Here is a 14,389-nt window from a genome sequence, read left to right as displayed (position 1 = left end):
GAGGCTTTCTACTCCCGTAAGGATTTACACCCTCGGAAACCCTGTACAGGGTCGCTATGGGTCAGAACCGACTCGACGGCACTTAACAACAACAACTATTATTTTATAGTTGTCTATTTCTTTCTTCAATTCTATTAGTGTTTACTTTATATATTTTGGGGCTCTTTTGTTGGGAGTGTAGGTATTTATTATGGTTATATCCTCTTGTTCAATCGATCCTTTAACTATGAGACAATGTCCTTCTTTGTCTCTTATGCTGATTTTTGTCTTAAAGTTTATTTTATCAGAGATTAATCTTGCATTCCTGCTCAGTTTTTATTGCAATTAGTTTGGCATATCTTTTCCATCCTTTAATTTTTAGTTTATTTTTTGTCTTTTTTTTTTAGATGTGTCTATTGAAGACAGCATATTGGAAGATTCTATTTTCTTATCCATTCTGCTACTTTCTGTCTCTTGACTGGTACATTTAATCCATTGATATTCAGTGTAATTACCGATAATTATGGATAAATTGCTGTCATTATGCTGCTTGTTTTTGTGATGCTCCTGGTTTCTTTCTTCCGTATGCTTTCCTGTGCTGAGTTCATTTGTGTGTGTGTGTGTGTGTGTGTGTTTACTTTTCAATTTCTTCATAGTTTTAATGTTTCTATAATCTTCTTGGACTTTCCTTTTCTTGCTTGATATGGAGATGTATTAAGTTTTATTAAGTTCTTCCTCTTTTGTGACAGTCTGTTTTATTCTGAGACCTACTATATCACCTCACTATTTGTATTTCTATTTGTATACTTTTCCCTTCTTATGTTTTGAAGTTGTTCTGATCATAGACTGACATCCCAGGTCTCCTAATTTCATTTTTGTAGTTTTGTTCTGCCCTGGATTCTTCTTTCTCTGGACTGAGTTCCAGGTGATGTTGCCATATATGTCAATTTCTGGTTGTGGTGTACTTTTGTTGATTTTCAATTCAAAGAACTCACTTTAGTATGTTTTGGAGCACTTTCTTGACCTTTAAAAAATCTCTTAAATTCTGTTTATCCTGAAATGTTCTGATTTTGCCATTATATTTCATTGACAACTTTTCTGGCTATATGATTCTTGGCTGGCATTTTTTTCTTTCTGCATTTTGTATATGTCTGCCATTGTCTTCTTGCCTGCATAATCTACTGAGCAATCAGAGCTTACTCTTACTGGTTTTCCTTTTTAGGTGACACTTATCTTTTCGCTAGCTGCTTTCAGGATTCTCGCTTTGTCTTCGATTTTAGAAAGTTTGATTATGCTATATCTTGGAGGTTTACTTTTTTTTTTATCCTGTCTGGGGATTGTTTAACTTCTTGAATGCTTATCTTATTGCCCTTCAAGATGTTAGGGAAATTTTCTTCCAGAAGCTCTTCAACTAACTCTTCTGTGGTTTTCTTTGTCTCTTCCTGTTCTGGAATTCCAATCAGCCTCAGGTTATTCCTTTTCATGTTTTCCCACATGAATCTTAGGTGTTCTTCAGATTTTTTTCATTCAGTTTTCTTCTTGTTCTTCTATTTTAGCATTATGGAGAGATTTATCTTCAAGCTCCCTGATTCTGGCTTCCATCCCTTCAATTCTACTCCTTTACCCTTTCAATATGTTGTCCATTTCTAATTGTTTAACATTAATTGTCTGAACCTCTTTTTGCAGGTTTTGTGTTGACTCCAATGTTATATCTATTTTGTTTGATTGTTTCTGTAGCATTTTTCTGACTACTTCTTAGTTTTCCATGATTTTTGTGTGTACAATATTTAGATGCATCTCAATAGCATCTCCTAAATTCCCCTTCAGACAATTCCAAAGCCACTTCACACTTTAATGTCATTCCTAACTTGTCTTCTGAGACGTTTGTTTGAGGTACTCACTCTTATTTCTACACATGAGCAGAAAGTTTCAGCTGCTTTTTAGGTATTGTGTTGTATTTGTATTAATAAGATGAATATTTTATGGCGTATTGTTAAGTACACTCCAGTTACCTACTGTTAGGTGTGATCAGAAGATGGGCTTCATTGTTCATTGCTTTTACAGCACCCTTCAGAGTGTTTTTAGCAGGTATTTGTTATAGATCCAGATCTTCTGCATAGCATCTGCTCTTACCATATTGGTGGGTTTACAGGGTACAATTGTAGCTTGGCTGTATGGTCAAAGTCGCTGTCTCTTGTAAGGTGAGACACAAGGAGAAACTCTCCCACAAAATAGAAGCAAGGCTGAACTTCAATACTAAACACAACAGTCAAACATCATAAAAATGTAAGAAATACATATATATAAATCTAAGAAACCCAGAAAAAAACAAAGAAAAATCATGGGAAAATATGAGCAATTCTTTAGCATCACCTGAGAATGATTTTATTTTGTTTTTGTTCTTGAAGATGTTTTCACTGAATATAGGACTCTGATTCAAGCCAACCTTGTGGTCCAGTGCTTGTCCTACAGCACCACCCCAGGGATACAGTTTAAATAATGTTCTTACTTTTCATCTAGTTGACTTGGATGATGGCAGCCTCATGTGCAGGGAACAAAACATATCACCTTTGCTATTCTTGATGTTGAGTTCATTTTAAGAGTTTTGAGTGCTAATGCAGGTGCCATGGTGGCACACAGGCTAAGTCACTTGGGTACTTACTGAAATGTCAGCAGCTTGAACCTACTAGATGCACTGCTGGAGAAAAATGTGGAAACTCTATGGAGAAGTTCTACTTTGCTTTACAGGGTCACTATGAGTTGGTATCTACTTGATGACAGTAGGTTGGGTTTGATTTTTCTTGGTATTACAAAGGTTGACCACTTAGCTGCTAATCCAAAGCATGGTGACTCAAACCCACCAACAGCTCCATGGGAAAGAGACTAATCCAGTGTAAAATTGTCTTATAGAAGTATTGTGAGTCAAAATAGATTCAATGGCCCACAGCAACTACCAACTTATGTGCTCATCTTTTAGGACTATATTGAACACTATTCTATTATGATGTATAGGTTTTCATTGGCTTTGTAGTGATTTACTCTATAGTTTCATTGGGTGAACCATCTGCAATTTGAAATCTCAGTGGTGTGGCCTCTAATATCATAGCAATATCTAAGCCACCAAAGAATGAAACATGACAGAAAGATACTGGATTTTAAGTTATTATTCCCTCTTATGTAATGTGTTTTGTTTTCATTTTTTTAACACTCTGGTTGTTTTCAAAACTTTTGTTTTCAATGACTAGCAGTTTGATTATAATATTTATGGGTGTGTTTTCTCTAAAAGTTTGCCTTCTTTGAGTTTGAGGTTTACTAGGCTTCTTGTAAAGAGTCCTGGTGTGGCACTGTGGGTTAATGCGCCAGACTTCAAAGCCATTTGAACTTCAAGGTCGGCAGTTCAAGATCACCAGCTTCTCCTCGGAAACCCTATACAGGTTTAATATGGGTCGGAACTGACTCTAGACACTTAACAGTAACAACAAGACTTCTTGTAAAGCCTAGTAAAGAATTTATATCTTACCAAATGTGAAAAAAATTTTAGTTATTTATTTTAAAATGTACTTTCTATATTCATATACTTCTGGGACTCTTATGACTTGAATATTAGAATTTTGTTCCACAGATCTCTGGGACTCTGTTCATTTTTATGCTCATTTTGATTTATGCACTTCAAAACATATAATTTTTTGTTGCTCTGTATTGCAGTTCATTGATTAACTCCTCTCCATCACCTTCATGGAATTTAAAATTTTTGTTATTGTATATTTTAGTTTTAAAATGTCAATTTGGTGCTTTTTTGTGCCTTTCTTTTATTTTTCAAGATCGTTTCTCTTTATTTCTTGAATCTATATTTTAAAATGGTGCTTAAAATCTGTGTATGATAATTTTAGTATATGATTTATCCTGGGGTTGGCAACTGTTGATTGCCTTTCCCCTTAAGAGGTGTTTAGGTTTCCCTGCTTCTTTTATGCTGAGCTATTTGAGATTGTATCCTGAGTATTTAAAATTTTATGATACTCTGAGTTCTGCTAAAATCTAGAGGTTAATTTCTTGTTTTAGAAGAGAGTCAACCCATTTAGGTTTGGAGCACAAGTCCTGACCTGTCTTCTGTAAGCTATGGTTACAATTCAAGTTTAGTTTTCAAAACTTTTGTAGTGCTATTCTTTTTTGCCCTGGCTGTACACCATCCAGGGACCAGTCTGGAACCTTTGTAGTGATTTACTCTATAGTTTCATTTAAAAGCCTTTGCTGCATTTATTCAAACTGCTTTCATGCATTCACACCTCAGCTTGGGAGTGATTTCAGAATTCAATGCACAGATATAATGGTTCTCTTTTCCATTTTACTTTTTTCAGTGATCCTACCCATCATTCTCTGGTTTGTAGGGTTTTTTCTTGTTGGTAGTCTGACAGAAAATCTTGAGTTTTAGGTTTCTTAGTCTGTTGCATGCTTACCACTACTGGGCCTACTTTGAGATAAAGCAGCAAGACAAAAGAGTTCGAGGTTTACCAGCATTGCACATGTTGCCCTGGCTACCATTACTGCGAGTGATGAAATGGCTATCATCTGGAGGAGGGTTCAAAACAACTTCACTCTGCAGGTGCTACTGCCATGGAATTGGCTGCTGGTACTCATTTGGAATAAGACAGATAAAGGCAAAAGAGTTCTATTGCTGCACTGGTAGGGAAGGGGGGAGTGATGCTTTTTTTTTTTTTTTTAATACTCATCTGGTATTTGTTGTTTTTAAGTACCGTTTTGTTTGTTCCAACTTATAGTGACCCTGTATATGGTTTCCAAGAAGCAGTTGGTGGGTTTGAGCTGCCAACCTTGGGGTTCACAGTCCAGTTGTCACAGGAAAATCAGAAGGTGGGACAACTGCTGCCACCACTGCCTCCCTGCCTGTGGGGTGGGGAAGGATGTCATGACCACCCAATCTGAAGTCTCTTTGCAGTTGTCCTTTCTCTGCTTATGTTATATTTTAATGCCTCATATAATTTGTAATACCTGAAATTATATGGCATGTGTGTTTTATATTATATTTTTATTTTTTATTGCATGAATTATAGCATATGTAATAGCACACACATCATATAGTAATAGTAATATATACTCTTAAATAGTAAGGCCTGTTTGTGTTTTCTGCAGCAAATTTAGGAGAATGTACTTTCTTATATTTTGTGCATGTTTTTTAGATATTAGTGGGAGAAGTACTCATCTCTTTTCCCTTGAGAATTCTAGGCAACTGGTTTTCTTCCCACTAAAAATGTATAGAAACTCTTGACAGAGGGAATTCTAGAATTATAAATGGAAGTCTTAGCACAGTAGGTTTTGAATATACTAGTAGATTGAAACTATTACTTACAAACATACCACTGTAAATTAATAGATTCAGGGGAGTGGTTATGTTAATAAATGATGGAATATGAAAAGAGAATGGTACTGGGAATAGGTGGGTATTAAGCTACATTACCACAGCTGTAAAAATTTAAGGGCACCATATTCTATATCTGAGAAATCAGATTAAAATTTTTCACAAGTAATTTTTTGTTTAAAAATGGAAACTTAAAACCCTTAATAAATGTACTCCTTTATATGAGTTCTAGTGAGTCATGAGTCTTAATGAATTCTGAGGTGGTCTTCATGTTACAAATGGGTGCACATTTAGTGTTCTTGCAATTAAATATACCCATTCCTTACTCATTGACTCAAAGAACAGGTAATTAGGCAAAAAAAATGGAAGATGACTACATCATTACATAATTGCCAAATTACATCATCACCTAATTGCCAACCCTCTGAGAATCATGACCGAAGCAAGTTGACACATATCCTTATCCATCACAGCCAGTATAGAAGTCCTGGTGTGGTGCTGTGGGATAAAGCACTGGACCACAAGGTCAGTGAACCACAAGGCCAGCAGTTCAAACTTACAGGTAGCTCTTTGGAAATCCAGTGCAGGAATGCTATGAGTTGGAACTGACTTGACGGCACTTAACAACAACAGCCAGCATCACTTTTGCTTCACACTTTGACAGTCATTAATGCTTCTCACTATGGTAGTGTAGTGGTTACAAATTGGGCTGCGAGCAGCAAGGTCAGCAGTTCAAAACTACCAGCTGCTCTGCGGGAGAAAGATGAGGCTTTCTGCTCCCGTGAAGATTTACAGCCTCAGAAACCCTGTACAGGATCGCTATGGGTCGGAACCAACTCGACAGCATTTAACAACAACAACAATCTATGTAAAGTGTTAAAGGTGATGTGGTTTCCTACGAGACTGTTGCAGAATGAAACAATTGACTATATTGCCGAATGATTGTTAGTAGATATTTGGAGAAACATTTACATATCTGCCCTAAGAAAAACAAATGCTTGACACCTTGAAGATATTTTAACTACACTATGAAAATATCATTGGTAACCTAAAATTAGAGATGGGAATGGTAACATAGTGTATCATCTTGTCAACTGTTCTGCCAATTAGGTCTATAAATATCCTCTTCCTTGTGTCCAGCACATTTAAATTAATGTCTTTATTCCTTTAGCATAATTTCTAAGTGAGATTTTTTTCCCTTCATTTTTTGTATCTTTCCTTTCTAACCAATTACCTTGCAAAATTATCAGAAAGGGACGTTGTTCAAAGAATGATTTCCTTGGTTTTCTTCTGAGCAAAAATAAATAAAAACAAACAAAATCCACAAACATTCATAATGTTTATGCTGTATTATGTTCTGCAAAACTAGAAGCACTAAATTCACGTTTATTTATTAAGAGGGTAGAATGAAACAGTGTAGAATCAAATTGTTCCCACATAGGAGGCCCCTTACTTTAAAGGTTATCCACAGGATGAATGAGTCAGTTGTTTGTTGTTGTTGGGTGCTATCAATGCAGCTCCAACTCTGGATATTATCCAACTTCTGGGTAAGAGAATGAAATGCTGCCAGGTCCTGTGTTCTCTTCACAATTGCTATTAGGTTTTCATCTATTGCTTTGATTACTGTGTCAATTCATTTCATTGAGGATTTTCCTTGTTTTTCCTGATTTATCTACTTTATAAACCATGATGTCCTTTTCTAGCAATTGATTTTTCGTGATGATGTATCTAACACAAATAAAATAAATTTCAACATCCTTGCTTCTAAGGAACATTTTGACTTGTCTTAATTTGAGAATTGATAAATAAGTTGATATGTTATAAATAATATTATAAAAATTTGGTATATATATATATGTATTACTATCTATATATTAACTGATTTCATTTCCAAAAACATTTTTCACTAAGAAGGAAAGACCAGCACATTTTTCGTTAATAATGAGATGTACCATTAGTTGGTAGGTATATATTTTCATGGGAAATAAAACAAAAGAAAGAAATTCTCAAGGGACATTAAGAATTGTTTCTGCTGTATAAATTTGGTTTGTTCAAATCCTTTTCAAAAATTCATTTTGACAATTATTAAAGAACAATTAATGTTTCTTACACTGAACGAAGATAAAAGAAAGAAAAAGGAGGTCTCTAAACAGGTCTAGTAGTGCTGATGTGGTATTGTACAATCAACACTGGACTGTTAACTACAAGGTTGGTGGTTGGAAGCCTACACCCATTCCTTGGAAATCCTGTACAGGCCTACTATGAATCAGAAAATCTCAACAGTACTTAGCAGCAACAACAAACAGGTTTAACCTGTAGAAAACAATATACTTTGGCATGCAACGAAGTAAGAAGCATATCATAATGAAGTGCATCATTAATTAAAACTAATTTATCTAGATTCCAATCTAATCTGTCAGTTTGTTGTATTGTGGTGACTTGTGAGCTACTGTGATTTTGGAAGCTATGCCACAGGTATTTTAAATAACAGCAGGGTCACCCATGATGGACAGGTTTCATATGAGCTTCCAGATGAAGACAGACTAGGAAGAAGAAGTGACAAACTACTTCCAAATATTTAGTCACTGGAAACCTTATTTATAGCAGAGAAACACTGCCAGATATAGTGCTGGAAAATGAGCCCCTTAGGTTGGAAAGCACTCAAAATGCAACTGGGGAAGAGCTGCCTCCTCAAAGTAGAGTTGACCATGATGATGCAAATGGAGTAAAGCCTGTGGGAGTAAAGCCCTAGGGACCTTCATTTGCTCACGGGGCACAACTCAAAATGAAGAGAAACAGCTGTAAACATCCATTAATAATTGGAATATGGAATGTATGGAATATGAATTTAGGAAAGTTGGAAATTGTCAAAAATGAAATGGAACACAAAAATATCGATATCTGAAGTATTAGTGAACTGAAATGGACTGTTATTGGCCATTTTGAATCTGATGACCACATGGTTTACTATGCTGGAAATGACAAATTGACAAAGTGCAATGGTGTTTCATTCATTATCAAAAAGAACATGTCTAGATCAGTCATGAGTTACAACCCTGTGTGTGTGAAGATAATATCCATGCACCCACAGGGAAGCCCAGTTAATACCACTATTATTCAAATTTATGCACCAACCACTAAAGCCAGTGAGGATGAATGAGAAGAATTCTACCAACTTCTTCAATCTGAAATTGCTCAAACATTCAATCAAGATGTATTGATCATTAATGATGATTAGAATGCAAAGGTAGGAACAAAGAGGAAGGATCAGTAGTTGTAAAATAAGGCCTTGGTGATAGAAATGATGCTGGAGATCACATGATAGAAATCTGCAAAATCAATTATTTGTTCATTTCAAATACCTTCTTTAGACAGCATAAGAGACAATTACACACATGAACCTCACCAGATAGAATACACAGAAATCAAATTGGCTACATCTGCATTAAGAGACAATGGAAAAGTTCCATATTATCAGTCAAAACAAGGCCAGGGGAAGATTATGAAAAAGACCGTCAACTTCTCATATGCAAATTCAAACTGAAGCTGAAGAAAAAAGTCCATGAGAGCCCAAATATGTCCTTGAATATATCCCACCTGAATTTAGAGATCATCTAAAGAACAGATTTGATGCATTAAACACTAAAAATTGAAGACCAGAAGAGTTGTGGGATAACATCAAGAACATCATACAGGTAGAAAGCAAAAAATCATTAAGAAGACCAGAAAGAAGGAAAATATCAAAATGGATGTCAGAAGAGACACTGAAACTTGCTGTGCAGCATAGAGGTGCTAAAGCAAATGTGCAAAGATCTGGAGACAGAAAACCCAAAAGGAAGAACACGTTCAGCATTCAAGGCTTACTTTTGTTGATGAAGGATTCTCTGGGCAAATAATTGAATGATGCAGAAAGCATCAAAAGAAGATGGAAAGAATACACAGAGTTACTGTACCTTAAGGAAATGGTTGATGTTCAACTATTTCAAGATGTAGCATATGCTCAAGAGCCAATCATACTGAAGGATCAAGTCCAAGGTACATTGAAGGAATTGACAAAGAACAAGGCACCAGGAATTGATGGAATAAAAATTTAAATCTTTCAAGAAAGTGAGGCAGAACAGGAGGCACTCACTCATCTATGTCAAGAAATTTGGAAGACAACTATCTGGCCGACTGATTGGAAGAGAACCACATTTGTGCCCATTCCAAAAAGAGGTGACCCAACGGAATGTGGAAATCATCGGACAGTATCTTTGATGTCCTATGTGAATAAAGCTTTACTAAAGGTAATACTGAAACATCTACGATCATACATTGACAGAGAACTTCCAGAGGTTCAAGCCTGATTCAGAAGAGGCCGTAAAACGAGGGATATCATTGCTGATGTCTGATGGATCTTGGCTGAAAGCAGAGAATACCAGAAAGATGTTTACATGTGCTTTATTGACTATGCAAAGGCTTTCGATTGTGTGGATCATGACAAGATATGGACAACATTGTGAAGTATGAGTATCCCAGAACACTTAATTGTGCTCATGAGGAATCTCTACCTGGACCAAGAAGCAGTTGTACGAACAGAACATGGGAACACTGGTTTAAAATTAAGAAAGGTGTGTGACAGGGTTGTATTCTTTCACCATATTTCTTCAACCTGTATGCTGAGCAAATAATCCAGAAAGCTGGGTTCTATGAAGAAAAACATGGCATCAGGATTGGAGGAAGACTCATTAACAACCTGCAATATGCACATGATACAACCTTGCTTGCTGAAAGTGAAGAGGACTTAAAACATTTACTGATGAAGATCAAAGAGCACAGCCTTCCATATGGATTGTATCTCAATGTAAAGAAAACAAAAATCCTTACTACTGGACAAATGAACAACATTCTTATCAATGGAGAAAAGATTGAAGTTGCCAAGGACTTCATTCTTTTTAGGTTAACTATTAACATTCATGGAAGCAGCAGTCAGGAAATCACATGACATATTGCATTGGGCAAATCTGCTGCACAAGACCTTTTTTTTTTTTTTTTAAGGTTTTTTATTGTGGATTGAGTGAAAGTTTACAGGGCATATATCAGTTTTACATTCAACAAATCATACACCTTGTTTCATTACATTGATTACAATTCCCTCCATTTAACCATTAGTTAACAGTATTTCTCTCTATCCACTTTAGATTTTTTTTAAAACAAACAAACAACCACACAAAAAATACACTCAGGCATATATAATAATTTACATCTCCAAAGGGCACATTCTGCAAATCTATTCCTGGCCACCAGCTCTTAGTATTTCTTTTCTTAGTCCATGAATCTAGAGTCCTCAGCCGCTCTCCCTCTCCTTGCCTCCATCTCTGACGCTGTTGCTTCTCTGGATATGTACAAGTCCTTTTTAAAGTGTTGAAGAGCAAAGACATCAGTTTTAGGACTATGGTGCACCTGACCCAAGCCATGGTATTTTCAATAACCTTGTATGCCTGTGAAAGCTTGAATAAGGAAGATGATAGAAGAATTGATGCTTTTGAGTTATGGTGTTGGAGGAGAATATTGAAAGTGCCATGGGCTGCCAAAAGAACCACTAGATCTGTGCAGCCAGAGTGCTCCTTGGAGGCCAGGATGGCCACACTTTGTCTCTAATACTTCAGACATATTTTCAGGATGGACCAGTCATTGGAGAAGGATTTCATGTTCAGTAGGGTGGAGGGTCAAAGACAAATAGGAAACCCCCAGCAAGATGGATTGGCAAAGTGGCAGCATCAATGGGCTCAAACGTATCAACAATTGTGAGTTGTCCCAGGACTGGGCAGTGTTTCGTTCTGTTGTACGTAGGGTCGCTATGAGTCAGTACCGACTTGATGGCACCTAACAACAACAATCTAGAAGAACATATCATTATAGTCAAACAAAAGTATAGTCATACATCGTATAATGGCATTTTAGGATAAGGACTGGACTTGTAACTACAAGATTTGTGGTTCAAATCCACAAGTCATTCCTCGAAAATTGTTTACTGGGTTACTATGAGTCAGAACTGCCTCAATGGCACTTAACAACAGTATATAATGTACCTTTCTATTAAAAAAATACTTGCAGATATGCTAAAACATCTTTAACATAGTTCAGAAGTAATAATAATGCTTGATGTACATCTAAAAGTGATGGTAATTGTAGTTATGTGCTGTGGAGTCAGTTCCAACTCAGCAATGCTACATAGGGTTTCTAAAGCTGTAAATCTTTATGGGAGCAGAAAGCCTCATCTTTCGCCCACTGAATAGATGGCAGTTTTGACCTGCTGACCTGGAGGTTAGCAACTTGACTCAAATGCACTCTTGTCTGTATCTTGAATTTTTAATATAGTAAGGCTTTATGATCATGGGGACCACAGACACATATGCAGTTATCGTGAATGGAGTAAAGCCTTCAGGATATTCATTTGCTGATGGGGTACAAATCAAAATGAGGAGAAACAGCTGTAAACATCCATTAGTAATTGGAACATGGAATGTGCAAAGTATGCATATATGTGACACATGATTATATAGTTAGAAGTCATAATATATTAAAGATTAAAATTGAAGAGGCAAAATCCTGACTGTAAAAGTTAATTCAATAGATATTTTTTTGATAAAATTTACTTTGATATCCATTCTGAAATAATAAAACTTTGTATATCATGGTGGTTTTATTATTGGCATGATATATTGTAAAGCCCAATCTAAGTATCCCTTTTAAATTTATTTGTTTCTTAAATCACATAGAATAGCAATCCTTTTTATACAAAAGAATATATGTAAAGTAGCTAAACTAGAAGGAAAGAGTTCATATGAAAATATAATTATGATTACTGAGACATTCTGGAAAAGCCATAAATAATTACCCTATTTTTCATTTAAAGATTCCAAAGTGTTTTAATATTTCTCAAGAATTAACTCATTAATCTTCACATTCGCTCTATGATACAGGTAAATAAGCTTATTATCTTCATTTGCTAATTTCTATTTAAAAGACAATTGTAAAATTACTTGCAACACCGCTAAAAACTCACAGTAAAATAGGAATAGGAAGGAAGTTTCTCAGCATAAATAAGGGCATATATGCAAAATGAACAGTCAACATCATATTCAATGGAGAATGACTGAGAGCCTCCCTTTCAGAACAGGAATGAAACAAGCATGCCCATGATCCCCACTCATACTCAACATAAGAGCAAGAGCAATAACACAAGAAAGATAAAATTTATTCAAATTGGAAAGGAAGAAGCAAAAGTGTCACTATTTGCAGATGACATGATCTTATAAATAGAAGACTAGAGATTCCAAAAGAAAACTGCAGGAAGTATTAGAAGAATTTAGCAACATTTCAGTTACAAAATCAACACACAAAATCAGCTGGGTTCACAGCACTAGTAAAGTATGCTCATTATGGAATGGTTAACCGTTGAAGATCAGAAGAGCAACATTTGCCAGAAAACAAAGTTCAGAAAGATTTGTTGGGAAGGAGGGTGGAATGGAAATATGAACCATAGGTAAGAAGTGTGATAACTGCTGTTACATGGAAGGGATTGCAATCTTTGAGATGAAACTAAGTGTATGGTTTGATGAGTGCAAAACCGATGATCTGTTCTGTAAGCCTTTAATCAATTCACAATAAAAAGTTAAAAAAAAATCAGTTGGGTTATTTTACACTAGCAAAGACTACTCAGAAGAAGACTGAAAGAACATAATACCACTTATAATAGCCCTCAAATTAATAAAACATCTTGGAATTAGCCAGGGTTATAAATGACTTTCACATTGAAAATTATAAAACAGCACTACAAGAGACTAACAGAGAGCTACAAAGAGGGAAGATTGAGAAGAATGAGAGTAAGACTACTCCAAGTATTTAGTCACTGATAAACCTTATGAATAGCAATAAAACACAGTCTAAATGCACCACAATATTGGAAATTGAATATTGAAATGTGATGAAGAACACCAGAATATTGCTAGATATAGTGCTAGAAAATGAGCCCCTCATGTTAGAAGGCCCTTAAAATACGACTGCGGAAGAGCTTTTTACACAAAGTAGTTGACAATGATGACATGAATGGAGTAAAGGCTTCAGGACATTCAGTTGCTGATGGGGTATAACTCAAAATGAGTAGAAATGGCTGTAGCTATTCATTAGTAATCGGAACATGAAATGTGTGAAGTATGCATCTAGGAAAATTGGAAGTTATCAAAAATGAAATGGAACGCATAAACATCGATATTCTAGGCATTAGTGAGCTGAAATGGACTGGTGTTGGCCATTTTGAATCACATGGTTTACCATGCTGGGAATGACAAATTGAAGAGGAATGGCATCGCATTAATCATCAAAAGGAACATTTCAATATTTATCTTGAAGATTATTGCTGTTTGTGATAGTATAATATCTATACACCTACAAGGAAGGCCAATCATTACAACTATTATTAAAATTTAGGCACCAATCACTAAGTCGGCAATGGTGAAATTGAAGGATTCTATTAACTTTTTCAGTCTGAAACTGATCAAATATGAAATCAAGATGTACTGATAATTACTGGTGATTGGAATGCAAAAGTTTGGAACAAAGAAGAAGGATCAGTCATTGAACAATATGGACTTGATGATTGAAATGATGCTGGAGATCACATGATAAAATTTTGTAAGACCATTGATTTCTTCATTGTAAATACCTTATTTAAACAACATAAAAGACAACTATACATACGGATCTCACCAGATGGAATATACAGAAATCAAACTGAGTACATCTGTGGAAATCAACAGGCCAGGGGTAAACCATGAAAGAGACCATCAATTGCTCAGCTTCTCAGATTATTTGCTCAATATATGTATTTAATCTGCTCCCTCAAAAATTTAAAACTTCAGAATCCCTATACAGATCTCTGTGAGTCAGAAACTACTTGATCAACAACAACAACATAGAGATTTAATAAATATGCTGAAAGGACACAATACTGACCCACACATTTCCTGATTTTCAACCATTCAGTATCCCTTTGTT

The sequence above is a fragment of the Chrysochloris asiatica genome, unplaced genomic scaffold (assembly GCF_000296735.1).
Source record: "Chrysochloris asiatica unplaced genomic scaffold, ChrAsi1.0 scaffold00099, whole genome shotgun sequence".
NCBI classification, from domain to species: domain Eukaryota; kingdom Metazoa; phylum Chordata; class Mammalia; order Afrosoricida; family Chrysochloridae; genus Chrysochloris; species Chrysochloris asiatica.
The sequence above is the reverse complement of the archived record's forward strand: the minus strand, read 5'-3'. Positions refer to the sequence as shown.